Source organism: Canis lupus, chromosome 19, assembly GCF_011100685.1.
Source record: "Canis lupus familiaris isolate Mischka breed German Shepherd chromosome 19, alternate assembly UU_Cfam_GSD_1.0, whole genome shotgun sequence".
In the NCBI taxonomy this organism is placed as follows: Eukaryota; Metazoa; Chordata; class Mammalia; order Carnivora; family Canidae; genus Canis; species Canis lupus.
The window spans coordinates 51,754,471-51,773,297 of record NC_049240.1 but is presented as its reverse complement, the minus strand read 5'-3'; the positions used below and the strand labels follow the sequence as shown (position 1 = coordinate 51,773,297).

General features: G+C 35.7%; 1 protein-coding gene across 21 annotated transcripts in view; it reads right to left on the bottom strand.

The window, feature by feature from the left end:
• Positions 1-18,827, bottom strand: part of MBD5 (methyl-CpG binding domain protein 5) — a 226,469-nt gene that overhangs the window by 125,071 nt on the left and 82,571 nt on the right. For 16 of the 21 annotated variants that reach the window (XM_038565140.1, XM_038565160.1, XM_038565161.1 and 13 more), the window contains exon 2: positions 12,991-13,112. The exons of the other annotated variants lie outside the window; for them this stretch is intronic. The gene's annotated coding sequence lies outside the window, so the exon portion shown is untranslated. The remainder of the gene's footprint in view (positions 1-12,990; positions 13,113-18,827) is intronic. 21 annotated transcript variants of the gene reach the window in all.

The following is an 18,827-nucleotide window of genomic DNA, read 5'->3' as shown; positions in this document are numbered from 1 at the left end:
TGCGTCAGCACAACAATTAAGACAGGAAACACTGAAAAACTACATTTAAATGACTAGGATTTATAGAGATAGAACTTTGATAAAAAGATTGTTCATATTATAAAGACTTGGCTATAATCGATGTATATTATTTAACAACACTAAAGCTTGCAAGTATCTTTTAATCAAGCACACAAAGGAGCTGCTTAAGCCTGCAAGAAAGCAGGGAAAACACTTTTTACATACAGCATACCGTTAGTTGGCAGCAATTCTCTTTAAGGCACCCAAATTTTCATACAGATACAGGTTAGGGGATTTGGATTAGAAAATTTACTCTAGTTATGGAGATATTTTAGAGGTGGTTTAAAAATGGGTCCATGGTCCTCATATGAAAACTCCACAGTGAATATCACACTTTCAGTTTTTCCCCTAAGGTCAAGAACCAAGAAAAGGATTTCCATTCTCACTACTTCTATTCAATATAGTACTGGAAGTCCTACCCTCAGCAATCAGAAAACGACAAGAAATAAAAAACATCCAAATTGCTAAGGAAGAAGTAAAACTTGCACTATTTGCAAATGACATGGTACTATGTAGAAAAAAACCCTAAATATGCCACCAAAAAACTACCAGAAGTGATAAATGAATTCACTAGCCTCTCAGGATACAAAATCAATGTACAGAAATCTATTACATTTCTATATAATAATAATGAAACAGCAGAAAGAGCAATTAAGAAAACAATCCCTTTTACAGTTACACCAAAAATAATAAAGTACCTAGGAATAAATTTAACCAAGGGGGTGATAGACCTGTACTCTGAAAACAATAAAATATGGATGAGGAAAAGTGAAGAGGATGCAAAGAAATGGAAAGATTTTCTATGTTCAATGATCAAAAGAACAAATATTGTTAAAATGTCTATACGACCCAAAGCAATCTACAGATTTAGTACAATCCCTATTAAAATACGAATAGCATCTTTCACACACCTAGAACAAACAATCCTAAAAATTTGTATGGAACTACAAAAACCCCTGAATAGCTAAAGCAATCTTGAAAAAGAAAAGCAAAGCAAAGCTGGAGGTATCACAATCATAGATTTCAAGCTATATTACAAGGCTGTAGTAATCAAAACAGTATGGTAATGGCACAAAAATAGACATATAAACCAACAGAACAGAATGGAAAATCCAGATATAAACCCACAATTACATGGCCAATTAATCTTCAACAAAGCAGGAAAGAACAGGGGCACCTGGGTGGCTCCGTGGTTGAGCATCTGCCTTTGGCTCAGGTCATGATCCCGGGTCCCCAGGATGGAGTCCCGCATCCGGCTCCCTACAGGGAGCCTGCTTCTTCCTCTGCCTCTGTCTCCGCCTCTCTTTCTGTGTCTCTCATGAATAAATAAAATTTTTTTTTTTTAAAGCAGGAAAGACTATCCAGGGGGAAAAAGACAGTCTCCTCAATAAATGGTGTTGGGAAAACTGAACAGCTACATGCAAAAGAACCAAACTGGTCCACTTTTTTACACCATTCACAGAAATGAACTTGAAATGGATTAAAGACTTAATTGTGAGATCTGAAACCATAAAAATCTTAGAAGATAGTACAGGGAATAATCTCTTTGACATCAGTTGTAACAACATTTTTCTAGATACATCACCTGAGGTAAGGGAAATACAAGCAAAAATAAACTATTGAGACTACACCAAAATAAAAAGCTTCTGCACAGCAAAGGAAAGATCTAAAAGGTAACCTATTCAATGGAAGAAGATATTTGCAAATGACATATCTGATTAAGGGTTAGTTTATATAACTTAATACCCAAAAACAAATAATCCAATTGAAAAATGGGCTGCAGACATGAACAACATTTCTCTAAAAAACAAACAAACAAACAAACAAACAAAAACCCTATACGGATGGCCAACAGACACATGAAAAGGTGCTCACCATCATTCATCATCAGAAAAATGCAATGAAAACCAGAAGGAGGTATCACCTCACACCTGTCAAATGGCTAAAGTAAAAAATACAAACAAGTGTTGGCTAGGATATGGAAAAGAAAGAATTCTCTTGAACTAATGGAAGGAATGTAACCTGGTGCAGCCATTCTGTTAAATAGTATGGAGGTTCCTCAAAAAATTAAAAATAGAACTACCCTACATACCAGTAATCGCACTACTGGATACCTGCCCCCAAAATACAGAAGCACTAATTCAAAGGGATACATTCCACGTCTATAGCAGCATTATTTACAAAAGCCAAATTATGGAAGCAGCCTAAGTGTCCACTGATAGACGAATGCATAAAGGAGATGTCATATACATATGTATTATTCAGCCATAAAAAGAATGAAATCTTTACCATTTGCAACAACATGGATGGAGCCAGAGAGCATAATGCTAAGTGCAATGAGTCAGTCCGAGAAAGACAAATACCATATGATTTCTCTTATATGTGGAATTTAAGAAACACAACAAACAAGCAAAAGAAAAAAAAAGAGAGAGAGAGAGAGACAAACCAAGAAACAGACTCTTTGACTACAGGGAACAAACTGATGGTTACCAGAGGGAAAGTGGGAGGAGGGATGGGTGATTTAGGTGATTTCGATTAAAGAGTACACTTGTGATGAACACTGGGTGATGTATGGAATTGTACACCTGAAACTAACATAGCACTGTATTTAACTAAAGTGGAATTAAAATAAAAACTTAGTTAAAAAAGTAAAAAATAAAAATGGGTCCATAGAATAAGGAAAAAGGGAAACAATGAACATTATACATTTTATCTCATTTTAGCCATCACTGCCACCCTCTAAGATAGGTTTTTGATCCTCATAGCTGTTTTTTTAAAATTTTTTTTTATTGGAGTTCAATTTGCCAACATTTAGTATAATACCCACTGCTCATCTTCCCAAGTGCCCCCCTCAGTGCCCGTCACCCAGTCACCCCAAACCCCCGCCCACCTCCCTTTCCACTACCTCTTGTTCATTTCCCAGTTTGGTGTCTCTCATATTTTGTCACCCTCACTGATATTTTCACTCATTTTCTCTCCTTTCCCATTATTCCCTTTCACTAATTTTTATATTCCTCAAATGAATGAGACCATATAATGTTTGTCCTTTTCCGATTGACTTATTTTACTCAGCATAATACCCTCCAGGTCCCTCCACGGGGAAGCAAATGGTGGGTATTTGTCGTTTCTAATGGCTGAGGAATATTCCATTGTATACATAGACCACAGCTTCTTTATCCATTCATCTCTCATAGCTGTTAATTTACATAAATTAAAGATTATAAGACTATAGAAGTTAAAGGTTGGTTTAAGACTAATTTAGTGCTATTCTATGTAAAATCACATTTACATTCAATGATAAGTGATGGGATGGTCTGAAATGATAGATGGAAAGCATTGCTAGAGTAGTTAGAGATTTGATTATTTCTGAAGAAAGTCACTTCTTTTTTGGCCTGGGGAATTGTTTATTATATTGCTATACATACTTTGTTAATATATTTTATAATGTAATAATACTTATATTTTGCTTTTAGTAGGAGAAAGTATTTAATTTCTTTCTAGATTATTGTATTTTATTAAATATTAACCTGTTTATTTTTTATCTAAGAATGTACTATTTACATCAGTATTTTAATAAATAGATCTATTATCTATATCTTTTGCTAAGTGTAATAAGAATCACATATAATTAAATCAGGAAAACCTAGTCTGTTAGTTGATGCTGCTATAATTAAACTTCAGCTACAGTGAGTATTTTATTTTTAAAAAAGATTTTATTTATTTATTCATGAGAGACACAGAAAGAGAAGCAGAGGAAAAGCAGGCTCCCCGTGGTGAGCCCAATGCAGCACTCGATCCCAGGACCCAGGGAACACGACCTAAGTCAAAGGCAGACACTCAACCACTGAGGCACCCAGGTGCCCCTAGAGTGGATTATTGATCATCATTTTTCTGATAGAAATTTGCAAGGGCTTCTAAAGATGGTAAATAGACCATACATGTTTTTACTTCTAAGACCTGCAAAAATGATAGTATTGGAATAAAAAATAAATAACATCACAATGGATGGGCTATGCACAGATGAGAGATTTCAAAAAATTAATGTGAGCTAGAAAACAGAAACACTGCAGCCTTGGGGCACAGGAACCACAGCCTGGTAGACATGGAGTTGCAGAAGCTAAGACAGGACCCATGGATCTGTAGAATCAGAGGGAGATTCAGGAGGTGAATCTCACAGATACTTGGTAAGAGGACAGTGAAAGCAGGAGGGACAGGTGGGGCTGAAAATGGGGAGATTAACTGAATATTTGTATAAGGAACAGTCGGCATCCACATCCACTGAATTCCTAAAGCAACAATCAACAGGTTCCTCTTGGAGGAAATCAATCCTAGACCAAAGAATAGCTTTAGGGGCTGGCATTTAGGGGACACGCCACTGCAAAGGCTAGTTCCCTGGCCTAATCACCCAAAACATCTGAAATCAAGAAAAGCTGTCTTTGTATGTAAATCTCCTACTAATCAGCTGTTTATTGTCTAATTGTCAAATATGAACCTTTCACCAAGAAATGCCAGGTATTTAAAAAAAAGCCTCCTGTGTCAAAGGGAAATACACACAAGCAAACAGGAAAAAGAAGGTGAACAGGAGGAAATGGGTAATTTAGTGAAAAAAGGGAACTTTAAAAAGACCCCTACCTCGTATCCTCAGGGACAGTGAGCAGAAATCATATTCGCGAAATAGTAATAATGATAATTGTAATAGAGGTGATAATAGTAAATATGTATAAGGCTTACTCTATTCCAGATTTTGTTCTCAGTGCTTTATGTTTAGCAGCTCATTTAATTCTCAGGACTCTGAGATAGGCATACTATCATTATCTCCATTTCAGGTTAGGACAGAGACACAGAATTTAAAACTGCTCAAGATCACAGAGGTAAGTGTGGGAGACTGGGATTTAAACTCAGTCTGGCTCCAGAATCTGTGTACTTAATTACCACCCTTTTCAACTTAAAATAAACAAAACCCCAAGAGAATATGAAAGACTCTTGGAAAATAAAAACAAAATTTTATATTTCAACCCTCCTACAGATTTCTTTCTTGGAATGGAGAGCACTGCATGGAAGTAGATTTAAAAAGACAGCATCATAGAAAAGATGAGACATTCGATGTTCAGCCATGTGGTACTTCATAGAATAACAGAAGTCACAGAAAGAAAGAAGAAAAAATAAAGAAGAAAAGGGTGGAAATTACTAAAGAAATAATACAAGATAATTGTATCTTGTATCTCCGGTGATCACACCGGAGAAGGGGTGTACGAAACCCCTCAGATGAAAATGCTCACTGAATACAACAGAAAAATATAAACAGAAAAAGGCTTATTACTCCAAGATACATCATCACCAAGAAAAGCACCAAGAAAAACAAAGAAGGTGCCCAAAAGTTGCCAAGCAAAAAAACAATGAGCTGCAGGCTCACGCTGGTGTTAATGAATTTTAGAAGACTGAACCATCACTTTCCAAGTTCAGAGAGAAAATTATTTGTGCTCTAGAATTCCAGAGAAACTAGAATTCAGAAGGAAGCAGTTAAGTAGGCAAGAGCTTCTCTTCAGTATATTCTTTTTGTTTTGTTTTAAGATTGTATTTATTTATTTATTCATGAGCGACAGAGAGAGAGGCAGGGACACAGGCAGAGGGAGAAGCAGGCTCCATGTGGGGAGCCTGATGCAAGACTCGATCCCAGGCCCGGGATCACACCCCGAGCCGAAGGCAGACGCTCAACCCTGAGTTGAGCCTATTCAGGGGTCCCTCTTCAGCCTATTCTTTAAAGATGGTGCCTTTCCTATAAGGTTTAACACAATGATCATTAAGAGTTCCAAAAAAATAAGTTAGAAGCGGTACAAAATGTCAGTTTTTAGACAGTGTCTCATGTGGACCAGACGGTCAAAATATGGCACCTTCAAATGTGAATTCTCCCTTTCCAATACTGATGCACACATGCCCACCTCTTCCCTCTTCCCCCAGTGGGGCCCTGCTCCCAGGCCGGCACCTTTGATGTTAGAATCTGGATATATCTCTAGTGAGAATAAAATAAAAAAAGTTTTAAACATGTGAAAGTTAAAAAAATTGTCATTCAAATATATTAATAGAAAGTTGCTGAGGGATATGCTTTATTAAAGGAGGATATACACTGAGAAAGAGAAAAATGTAGGTTGTCTGCTGTAGTGCCAATGAAAAGAGCAGGAAAGGGAAGCCAAAGAACGGTGGCTGTGTAGCCAGAGTATGTAAGGCTCCAGAAGAGTAGTTCCCAGGGAAAAACAAAAAACAAAACACAAAACAAAACACAAAACACCAGAGCATTTTATATGGTGCAGAGTTGGAAAGAATTGGGAATATGATAAAGAAAAATAATGAAAAAAAAAAAACAAACAAAAAAGGAAATAAGAAATTTTAAGAAAACGGAAAAATTGCTTAAGTAAAGACACAAAGCAAAGAAGACTGGGATGATAATCAGTCATTGATTAAAATGATTCTGTATCAGAAATGGTTCTAGCTGTCAAGAATATAGTGAGGAGGGGAAAAGAACAAACAAACAAAAAAATCAAACAAATTAGTTAAAGTAGATGATAATCCTTGTCTTCCTTCTTGAAGCGATAGTCAAGAATGGGGAGAGTGACAATAATTTCAAAAATTAAATGAAATAAAATATATAATCTGTATTAACAATAAGTGCTACGGAGAAAAACACAACAAGGAAGGTACAGGTAGGATCCCAGGTAGAGGAGTTGCTATCTCTAATAACATGGCCAGAACAGCCCTACTGGGAGCTGCCACCTGGGCTGAGTACTTAAGGAAGGGATGGAGAGGGCAATGTAGTCATCTGGGTGAGTGGAGGTTCCAGGTGGAGGAGGAAGCAGCAAATGCAAAGGGCCTTTTCACACAATCATGTAAATACTTAATTGTGGTTATAAAATAGATATAGGGACGCCTGGGTGGCTCAGCAGTTGGGCGTCTGCCTTTGGCTCAGGGCATGATTCTGGGGTCCTGGGATCGAGTCCTGCATCGGGCGGGCTCCCCGCAGGGAGCCTGCTTCTCCCTCTGCCTGTGTCTCTGCCTCTCTCTCTGTGTCTCTCATGAATAAATTAAAAAAAAGAAAGATGTAAATGGCATCAATTTTAGAGATACAGAAATGAAAGTACTGAGGACACAGAACCACGGAGGAGGTGAGTGTACTAATATCTTCATCTGACAAGTGGGTCCAATCCCAAAGTGGCACCTATAGTTAAAGGTATTCATTTATTAACCACAGAAAAACTGTTACAACAGAAAAACCAGACAGAAAGATAAAAGTAACTGAATTATGGTAGACAAAAAGTAGAGGCAGACTGAGTGTAGAATGCCTCTTTTATTTATGTGTGTTAATATATGATGCCTAAAAGTGATAAATAAAAAATCTGAGGCGAGGGGAGCCTGGGTGGCTGGTTGGTTGGCTGTTTGCTTTTAGACTGGGTCATGCTCTTGGGGTCCTGAGATTGAGAACCCTGTTGGGCTCCCTACTCAGCGGGGAGCCTGCTTTTCCCTCCCCCTTTGCAGCTCCCCCACTGCTTTTGCACACACTCTCTTGCTCTTTCTCTCTCTAATAAATAAATAAAATCTTTAAAAAAAAAATCTGAGGTGAAAGCAAATTACTTTTTACTTGAATACATGAAGATATCAGAAGGCAAAGCAGAAAGAGAAGTGAGGCTTAGGTGGGAGAAGGTGATCACACAACTGATTTTAACCAAGTGTGCAAATGTGATTTACACACACGCCTTTTGGAGGTCTATTACTCTTAGGATAAATATCAAAATCCTAAACAAGGCCTACAGGACCCTTTCTGTCTCACCAGCCTCATGCTCCCTCCCCTGAACTCTGCTCTGGACACACCTCCCTTGCATTTCCTGAGCAAGCAAGGACCGCTAAGCTTCTGACATTCTATCTCAAATGCCTCTGGCCCAATATGCTGCACTCCTGGACTGACTTATTCATTAGGACCAGTAGGCACAAGTGCCTAGAACCCACAATACTCTTAGGGGTCCCAGAAAAAGTTTTCTTTGAAAATAAGAAATAAAACCCTTTAAGGTCAAACAAAAATACTTTAGTGTATCATATTAACATATTTATCTCTATACCAGTATGATTGCAAAATACAATTTTTAATGTTTCTTATGGAAGAAGGGGACCTTAAAAGCAAAAGTGCCTACTGAAGTTGTTAAAATGGCATCCACAACTCTTTTAAACATATTTACATAATAGATGAAAAAGGGAGGGAATTAACAAAACAAAATATTTACCTAATTCACCTAGTATATGGAACACTACTATACTGTAGTATTAATACCAAAGTCATAGTGTAGTCCTTGAATCTCCCTTTCCCCAGTTCTACTGACCTAGTGACTCCTACTCAACCCTCAGATCTCAGCTAAATTGCCCCTTTTTCAGGTGATAAGGGACAGGTGGGGCTAGGTAGGGAGAGACAGGTAGGGGCTACAGGATCAGGCTCACAGAAATCCCAGAAATGCTAAGGCATAAGGAAACCAGAGATAAGGGAACAAACCAGACCACCCTGCCCTGGGCATCAGAGGTGGGGTCTTTCTATGGCAGTCACATTGTGGCCACAAAGAACGACCAGACCTCAAAGAGTAAGTAAGCCCCTACGATGTTATCACCAGTCCTTACACAAACCAAGACATCACAAGAATAATAAGGCCACAAGCTCCTTGGTCAGTTCTAATAAAAGACCTGTCAGGGGAGGTCCACATCGGCAATCTGGTCGGGGGCCCCTATCACTCCTGAGAGCTTGTTTTTTCTGTATCTTTGCTTAATAAAACTCTATTGCTGTACTCACTCTCCTTCGTCTGCGAGATTCATTCTTGAACTCTCTGAGAGAAGAACCTCGCTCTCCTGCTTCATAGGGACCCTGGCTGATTCTCCTAGACAATATGAGGTCCCTATATATGTTACCCCATCACCTTGAAATACAGAAATGAAATAATTATGTAAATTTGCACTTAATAAAGTCAGGAACTGTGTCTACCTCGTTACCACCATATCCCCAGCACAATACCTTGTATTCAGCGATGTGAGATCCTGAAAGACAGAATTTTCTATTGTGGCTCTCTCAAGTCCTTGGCTCAGTTTTCTGATCCTAGATTCACTACTATTTAATCTCTTATTAACTGTCTCTTCATTTTAAAAGTGGGAATAATAATGGGAGTTATGAATTAGAATGAGTTAGAACAGTGCCTGATACACAGTGAACCTCATTTAAAGTCTAGCTATTAAAAAAACAAAACAAAAAAACCCTACCCTTTCTTTGTGTTATTAGATTATTACTACTATACTACTATTTTTATTACTATTATCATCATCATATTATTCCATATGCTGGGTGAATTAGATAAATATTTTGTCTTGTTAATTTCCTCCTTTTTACTATAATGTAAATATGTTTAAAAGAGTTGTGGATGCCATTTTAACAACTTAAGTGACAAATTTTTGGGAAAAAGTTAGAGCAAATAGCTATAAAGACAGAAAAGAACTGAAGTTGTGGTAACTAAAAATACATAATTATCCATGAATTCAGGATGTCAGGGCTTTCAAAATATCCATACCCACCAATTGATAATTTTACATGATAAGATCAGGCTAGAAGAACATTTTTAGCAAAGAATAGTAAATCAGAATTCTCTTAAACATAAATTTCCATGAAAATCTAATAAAAATGAGAAGTAGAATTTATTATCTTAAAATTTTTTTTTTACCTATTTCCCTTAAATGGATGCTCTACAGAGTTGAACACAATTTTCAATAGTGATATTACTTTCTTGGAGTTATAATTTTTTATACATAATTCCTCTGCACGTAAATAAAAATACATACCCCAAAGCAGTAAAAATAAAATAAAGCAACAGTAACTGAAAAGCCTACCAAGGGTTTTCATTTCGGCAAACATTTATCTTACCATCTAAGCTTCAGACTCCAGAGATGACCCTTGGGATAAAATGACAGACTTAGGGTTGATTCCCACTGGTATTTCAAACAATACGGCACAACCTGAGGACCATTTTTTGAGGATAAATGACTGGCTAGGAGCAGTGCAGTCCTGAGGCTTTGCCTGGGGCCTATGCTCTCACCTAATCATTATTCACAATCCCCCAGAAAAGCCTCCAGCTAAAATTGTGATTGCTATTTAGGACTAAACTTGCAAATTCAATTTGGAAAATCCTTTCTTCGTTCATGATTTCATTTTTTGTTTAATTCATGTGCACCTTTAGATATCAACTATAGCAAGCATTAAAACCTAGAGCCATAGTCCATCTGTTTTGAGTGTTACTTTCTTTACCAATTTATAAAAAAGAAATTTTAATAGCAAAAATGCCTAAGGACTACATTGTATAATATATGCAATTAAAAATGTAAAGTCCTCAAAGGGAGTATGAAAAGCAGTAGTATGATAATAAACAAGAGTTCTGCAAATTTAGAATTTTGTAATAGAGTTCTCATAAGCCATTTTTCATTTAAAAAGCCAAAACAGTTTTTATGAATGCAAAAATGAATTGAGGGATGCAACAGTCTCTGAAAATCAGGGAATAAGCTAGAGTCAAATCAAACCACAAAGTTCTTTAATTAGGCCTTTCACTTTTTAATTAGGTTTTTTTTTTTTTTACTTAGTTGTAAAAAAATATTTTTTGCTGTCTATCCTGCCAATATATTCTACTCTTGCTCTATTTCTAGGATTGACCATTGCAACTCTCTCACTGTTCTTCCAGTAATTCTGTCTGCATTAGTTGATAGTGATGCATAATTTCTTACTGATTATAACACAAGAGTCTCCTCTCTAAAGACCAGCAATTCAGAATGAGGGCTGTATGTCTCAGACTGCTTGAACTAGATAGAGTCAGATTCCTTATCTCTATAAAGGGGATAATAATGAATGTTACCTCGAAGTACAAAGTGACAATAAGTGAGACAACTGAGAGTATTTAGTAGATTGAGAAAATGAAAAAAAAAAAACACATTTGTATGATTTGGGACAAAGTTGAGTCAAACTCTCTGCTCTTTTGTTTTCTCATTCATAAAATGAAATAATTAATCCAAAGTTCTTTCTTAACTATAAAAACTTACATGATTTTACTTAGCTTTTGCTAAGGTTAAGACTTACTTTCCTTCTCTCTTTTTAATGTGTATTGACAATTCTGTTTCTAGTTGGGACTCATTTGCTTTTTGTAGCCTTCTTTGAATGAGAACCACATGTGATAATATTCTGTACTCCTACTGGCCCTAGTAGTCATGGGGTATTTTCCTAATTGCTTATGATGAAGTACTACATTATCAAACTCCACAGAAGATCCTGAGAAGGTATTGCTTCCTTCTGAACTTGTACTTTAAAAGTGAATCAGACATTAATTATATATAGTATGTAAAACTTGTTATGTTTCTGGAGAGGCATATGTAAAGTTTTACTCAAAAAAGCTAACCATATATGGCAAAAATGAAGCCCATAAAAGCAAAACATATCAAAACATTAAAAAAATAAGAAAAAATAATTGTATTATATGTGACTTGTAGTGTTAATATTCTTAATATGATTCTTGACTCTTATTAATAAAGAAAAAACATCAAAGACCCCCAAGAAAAATTTGGAATGGGGCATAAGTGAGATAGGCATAAAAAATATAAAGGATAAATAAACAAAGATAGACATATCACTACTAATCAAATAGATGAAAATTAGGATGCCATATACTTTTCTTACTCAAGACTTATTTAAAAACAAGAAACAAAGATTCCAGATTTATTTATGAAAAGACTATAGAGAAAGTGGCATACTGCTGGTGGAAATGTAAATTGGTAGAGCCTTTCAACATATTTTTACTTTGATTTACCACTTCCATTTTTAAAAATATACCATAAGCTAGCATTTTCCAAAGTTTTCAGATGTTATTTTTGAAATGTATACAATAGCATTTAAAAAGTTTTCCTTTTTTAAATAAACTTTATTTTTCAGAGAAGTTTTAGGTTCCCAGCAAAATTGAGTGCAAAGTACAGCAATTTCCCCATATTGTCCCCTGTCCCCATACGCATATAACTTCTCCAACTATCAACATCCTGCAGACAGATGCTATTTTAAGAAAGGATTCCAGAGCCAAATATATATTTGATTACTAAGACCATTGTATATGACTATGCATTGTTATTCTCCAAGATGGTGAATAATAGACAGTGGTTCTTTATGTTATAGGCGATGGAACCCTTTCATCAGAGAGCATGATTAGGAATTAAGGCTCTGCAACTAGAAACTGTCTGAAAAAAATCATTAGACACAAGTACAAAGAGGTATGTAAAAGAATGTTCACTGAAATCATGTTTAACACAGGAAAAAAACTGGACAGATCCCACATACTCAATAATTGGAAAGTGGTTACATAATTTGTGTTATATCTTTAAACTGGAATAGTATATAACCATTAATAATAGAAATGCAGAGGATATTTACAGACATGAAAAATACTGCAATAACTGCTAAGTAAAAGAAGCAATCTAGCCAAGGAGCACTTATATTCTATTGTCCCTAATTCTAATCATAATAATTAGATAGATACATATATTATGCATTATATACATTCATATCAATAAATTCAAAAAGACATACAACAAAATATAAAGAGTAATTATCACACAGGGGCAGGATTACTATACTTTTCTGTATTGCCTTATCTTTTTTACAATAATGAACATTTATTAATTTTATAATAGAAATATTTTTCATTTTATTTATATTTTTTAGAAATATTTTTTAAAGGCTATGTGTTTATGTGTCTTTACTGTTTTGGGGACATCTGCTATTTTATGCTATAGGTATCAGATGCTTGTCACATTTAATAAAAATTAAGTTCACAGTCAAGAAAACTGTAATTATATAAAGAATTCATAGATAGAAAACACAATTCCTACCTTCTGGAGAGAAACTGATAAAAACATAACAAGTGCTGCGAGAGCCAGCAGCGTAATGGAGGCAGTAAATCTCTAGATGCTCTATGTCTTTACGAGTCCCTATAAGGGAGTACCTCTTCTCTCTGTAACAGAAATAACATAAACACACACATTTATTTAAAGGAGCAGCTGAAGGAAAATCATCCTTAGCTTGGAGCTATACAGGCTGCCTGTTTTCAAGTGGGATCTCTCAGGTAAACAGTTGGAAATATTATCACCTACTTTCTGTATGACCTTGGAAAAGTTATTTATCATTCTTCATGCTCAATTTCCTCACCCGTAAATGGGGATAGTGATATTATCAACCATAAAGATTAATATTCATAGTGTACTGATAGGAGTGCCAGATACTGTTGCTGTATATGTGGTTTTTAAAAATAAAAAGTGGGACTGAGGGCAGCCCCGGTGGCCCAGCAGTTTAGCGCCGCCTTTGGCCCAGGGCATGATCCTGGAGACCCGGGATGGAGTCCCGTGTCGGGCTCCCTGCATGGAGCCTGCTTCTCCCTCTGCCTGTGTCTCTGCCTCTCTCTCTCTCTCTCTCTGTGCCTCTCATGAATAAATAAAAAGAAAAAGAAAGTGGGATTGATGTTATTAATAGAGATCCTTCAAAGAGCATGTTACTATCAGATACATTTTACTTCTGTTACTATTTCAAGTAATTCTCACCTTGATTCTATGCGGTATTAGTATTATTACTACTTGGCCTTCAGCTGTGCATTAATTTTATCAGCTCCCTAAACTGATATAAAGAATTTCACAAAAACTGATCAATTGAAAAAGAAATATTTTTTGTGTTTCCAAAATGATATCCATTGGATAAAATACTATGTACTAATGGTCTGGTCTATTTAAGTACTGAACCACTTAGACATTACTTGATAAGTTTAAAATAAAAGCAAGGTCAATTGAAAATGTGTGTCGGACCTTAAGCCATACCAGTATGATATGCTTTTCTACTATGTACCCAGTTTCTTCTTATTTTTGATATGATACCTTGAGAAGACACAGCATCACCAATGAGGTATTCTTGCCAAGAATATTTAATCTGAAGCTAATAATAAAAAAAAGAAAAATCTAAAGTAAGGGACAGCTTGCAAACACGTCCCAGACTTAAAAAATATCAATGACATGACACAAAGAGGATGGGAATTTTTTCTAGATTAAAGGATATTAAATGGATATGACAACTGAATGCAATGAATGATTCCTAATTGGATCTTGGATGAGAGAAAAAAAAGACAGCTATATTTACCGGACAATTGGGAAATCTAAAATGGAGATTTCAGAAATCTTTATCAGTGAATAAATCTAAAATTAGGTGATTTGTACTTATAGATAAAATTATGAATTCAAGCATTTATATTGATCACAATTTATTAAATACATCTATTCAGTGTGATATGCCTGAAGATTACAAAAGTTCCTGGAGTAACAAAGATGTGGCTTTGCCAAAGAGTTCAGGTGAAGGGTATTGAGGACCTTTTTACCTAAGTCCAGCAAGTTAGCAAAATAGCTAAACTATGTATTTGTTATATTTGAGACCCAGGCCCTCTTCCTACTAAATTATTTTCCCTTCTAAGGGAAAGGAAACATTAAGAATGTTGGAGCAAGTTGCTTCATGCATTCCTCAGTAAAGAGGGGCACACCAGGAAGCAGAGAAGGCAAAAAATAGATGACTTTGCCAAAAGAGCTACTTGCTGCCTGTGGCTGAGAATTAGATAATCTGAAGCCTGGGAAGTTAACAAAGTCAAATTATAAGTGTTTTATAATTATCTTTTACTTATTTTTTAATAGGCTATTTTCATGATGTAGAATTTGAAAGATATGAAGGGACAGTGAAAATTTCTCTTCCAGTCTTGTCCCCCAGACAAGACTGTTTTACCTCCTCAGAGGCAACCTCTGCTAATAGATTCATGTATTCTTCCAGAAATGTTTAATGCACTGTGGTATCTACACTAGTGTTTACAGAAATGGAGCAGGTTATATATACTGTTCTATACATTACTTTCTTCTTAGTATGTTTTGTTAATTGATCATTCTAGTACCGTTGCCTTATTTTATATTATTATTATAATGCTATACCATAAAAACTATAGACAAGAATACAAGAAGATATAAAGATATTTTCATATGCTAAGGAAATAAAATGATGGCCATCAGTAAGAAAGAGCATTGAGGAGTCTGAGTGTAGAGTACTGAAGACACTAACTAAGTAATGTACCTGGGAGGATTTGTCTGAAGACTTCTTTGGATTCTAAGCAGGACAGTGTATCGTGACTGAGCTTCTGAAAAGTTGCTGAAGTCTCTATCCTGAGAAGGGTGCAAAAGTGGCTAAGACTGAGTTGGCATACACGAAGGAGACTGGGGTTTGAAGAAACAGGGTGAAGAGTGCATGGTCATTACAACTGGAGATCATGGCAAGAATCATGGCAGTAGATCCAGTATATGAATTCCAGAGGCCAAGCAAGAGGAATTACGTCTTGGTGGTTGCTGGCACATGCCCCATTGCTGGCCAAAATGTCAAGGGTCAAGCAATAATTCAGGGGAGACAAGCAAGCAGAGAGAAGAGTATGGAAACCCATACATCCACTGATGCCAGGATAATATGAGTCTCCCAGGAACCTGGAGAAGAGTAGAAGGGATGGAGAGAATCCTTCTAAGCTCAAGGGAAGAATCTTGGTTTAAAGCCTAAATTGACACAATTTTACTTTAGAAGTTACCAAGCAACTATCAGTTGGCAAGATTAATTTTTCCTTTATCTGTGGTTTTAGTGGGGAGTGCCAGGAAAACGGGTTTGTGAGATAAGTCAATTTTTAGATTTGGAAAACTGTATTTTACACACTTGAGATAAGCAACTATAAAATTTAAATCTACATAGCCAGCTTATAGAGCTGTTATAAAAATTCAATGAAATTGTTCTGTAAAAATGTACAAAAAATATATGGTGTGATTTTCTGGTTATGATTTCTTTATTTTATTTTATTTATTTTATTTTATTTCTTTTTATATTTATATATATTTTTTCTGGTTATGATTTCTAATAGTAACTCTCCTTCAACTTCTTCCCAGGTTCTGGGGACCTTTAATGCAGTCCCATAATGCCAGATTTTGTATACACATTCACTTCACAAGAGTATTAGCTTTGAAGTAAGTGAATCCTGGTTTCAAATTCTACCTTTGTTGCCACTACCTGTGTAAGTGTGGGGAAATAACTTCTTTGAGTCTTGGGTATTTAGTTGTAAAACAGTATGACAGCACAGAAAATATAATCAATAATATTGTAACAATATTATGTGTATGATGAGCACTGAGTAACAAATAGAATTGCTGAATCAATACACTGTATACCTGAAACTAATACAACATTGTATATTAATTATACTTCAATAAAAAATACATCCCTTCTCAATATTCTTAATACAAATCTATCCAAAAAAAATGTGTGACTGGGATCCCTGGGTGGCTTAGCGGTTTGGCGCCTGCCTTTGGCCTGGGGCGCGATCCTGGACTCCCGGGATTGAGTCCCGTGTCAGGCTCCTGGCATGGAGCCTGCTTCTCCCTCCTCCTGTGTCTCTGTCTCTCTCTCTCTCTATATCTATCATGAATAAATAAAAATAAATCTTAAAAAAAAATGTGTGACTATCAAAAATTATTTCTTACATGTATGTATAACACATTGGCTCATTGTTGGTGGACCTACTGATTAAAGTTTATATTGCCCAGTTTTTTATTTGAAAAGTTTGATCACATCATATGTCCTTACTATGCAAGATTGATCTCTGTAAAATAAGGTTTCTAGTTACTATTTTCAGGCTGATGGAGTAATAAATATCCCCACATACCGTAAAGGAAGCAGGTCTCTGTCATAAAAAAAAGCATTTAAATATAAAATATAAACATAAACAGCAATCTTCCTAAATCTTACCCTGAGACTGAGTATAGGGATTAGCTATAATTATTTCCCATTTTTCTAAATAGAAATTTTCTTTTTTATAAAAGGTATTTATTTCAAATCTAACAAATGTTAAAAAGAAACTACTCAGTGGATAATAAAATCAGTAATATTGATTTCTTTTTTTTAAAGATATTATTTATTCATGAGAGACACACAGAGAGAAGCAGAGACACAGACAGAGGGAGAAGCAGGCTCCTCACAGGGAGCCCGATGTGGGACTCAATCTCCAGATCCTGAATCACACCCTGGGCAGAAGGCAGACGCTCAATGCTGAGCCACCCAGGCGTCCCAACAATATTGATTTTTGATTAAAAGAGGTAGATTGAACATACAGATTTAACTCCATTCCTTTTCAAAACCATACTAAAATACAATATTAAAATTTTTGTTAAAAAGCATAAACCAAGGACGAAAAGGAGAGTGAGAGATAAATGAATAACTGTAACCAAATTTGGAAGCTAATGATGACAGCTAATTGACAGCAGATTCAAACAGGTTGAATCTGAAGCCAGCAGTAGGTAAAGTAAGGAAGCATTTTTATTTGCACTAATTTCCAAAAAAATTTGAGAACTGGTGGCACCCAGACTTCTGGAAGCAGGTTAAATCACAGCAAGCCTGGTTAGAAATCAATTTATGAATTATTCTCTTGCATTCCCTCTCTACCATTCACCACTAGACAAGTGCTCCTCCCTCCCTTATCCTGGCCAAAGACTACGTGTTTATTCTTTGGAGTATATAAAACAGAAGATTGCCAAACTGGGAACTTTTGAAGAATTCTGGAGGGCAGAGTACTCTGCTGCTGAAAACAGAATTGAATGAAGTTTTATATAATAAATATTGAAAAAAAAAACAAAGAACAATATTGAGACTCCCAAGTCTTCTCCTACTGGGTTTGCAGAATGCTAGTGACCCATTATAAAGCCTTGAGGCAGGAGAGTGGAAGACTTCTTTGGTGAATATGACTTGAGTAAAAAGTAGTGTTCAGTGAAATGATACTGGGGGTTCCTGAACAAAAAAGCATGTTCAAATGTAGGGAGTTCACAACTATTAAGCTTCAGTTATGTGTTATCCTGGCATCCCCCTTTCTTCCTACCTTAAATATGAACTGACAGCCAATGACCACTAGACATCTGGGGAAAACCCCTGACATGAAAGATGGAGCCTGAAACAACCAACCAACCAACCAACAAACCAACCAACCAAACAAATAAAACCAAGCAAGCAAACAGGAAATAGGACTGTTCAGGAAAAGAAAATTTCTTTAAAGAGAAAAAAATCTTTAAAGAGATAAAAAAAGAATTGCATCCATGAAACAAAAACAGATTGATTAAAAAAAGAAAAAAAATCAGGAAACAAGAGTTTCTGGGAAACAAAATTATGATTGGAATGGAAGCCTCAATAGAAAGGTTGGAAGATGTCCCCAGAAAGTAAAGATATTGAGAGAAAAAACAGATGAGAGAAAGAATAAGAAAATTAGAAGACTCATCTAGGAGGTTCAATATCCAAATAATAGAAAAATAGAAAAGGAAATAGAAAAAATCATCAAAGAAGTAACTCATGAAAATTTTCCTGAATTAAAGAACATGAATTTCTAGATTAAAAGGGCTCAGTGAGTGCTTAGCCAAATGAATGAAAATAGATCCCCTACAGGGCACAACATAACCAAATTTCAGAACTCTGTGACAAACAGAAAATTATAAAAGGTTCCAGAAAGCAAAAATATATAGAACAAAAAGTAGAATGTCTTTCAGCTTTTCACCACTGGAAACTAAAAGGCAATGGAGACAGACCATAAAAATTCTGAAAGAAAATAAATTCCAAACCCAAATTCTGTATTTAGCCA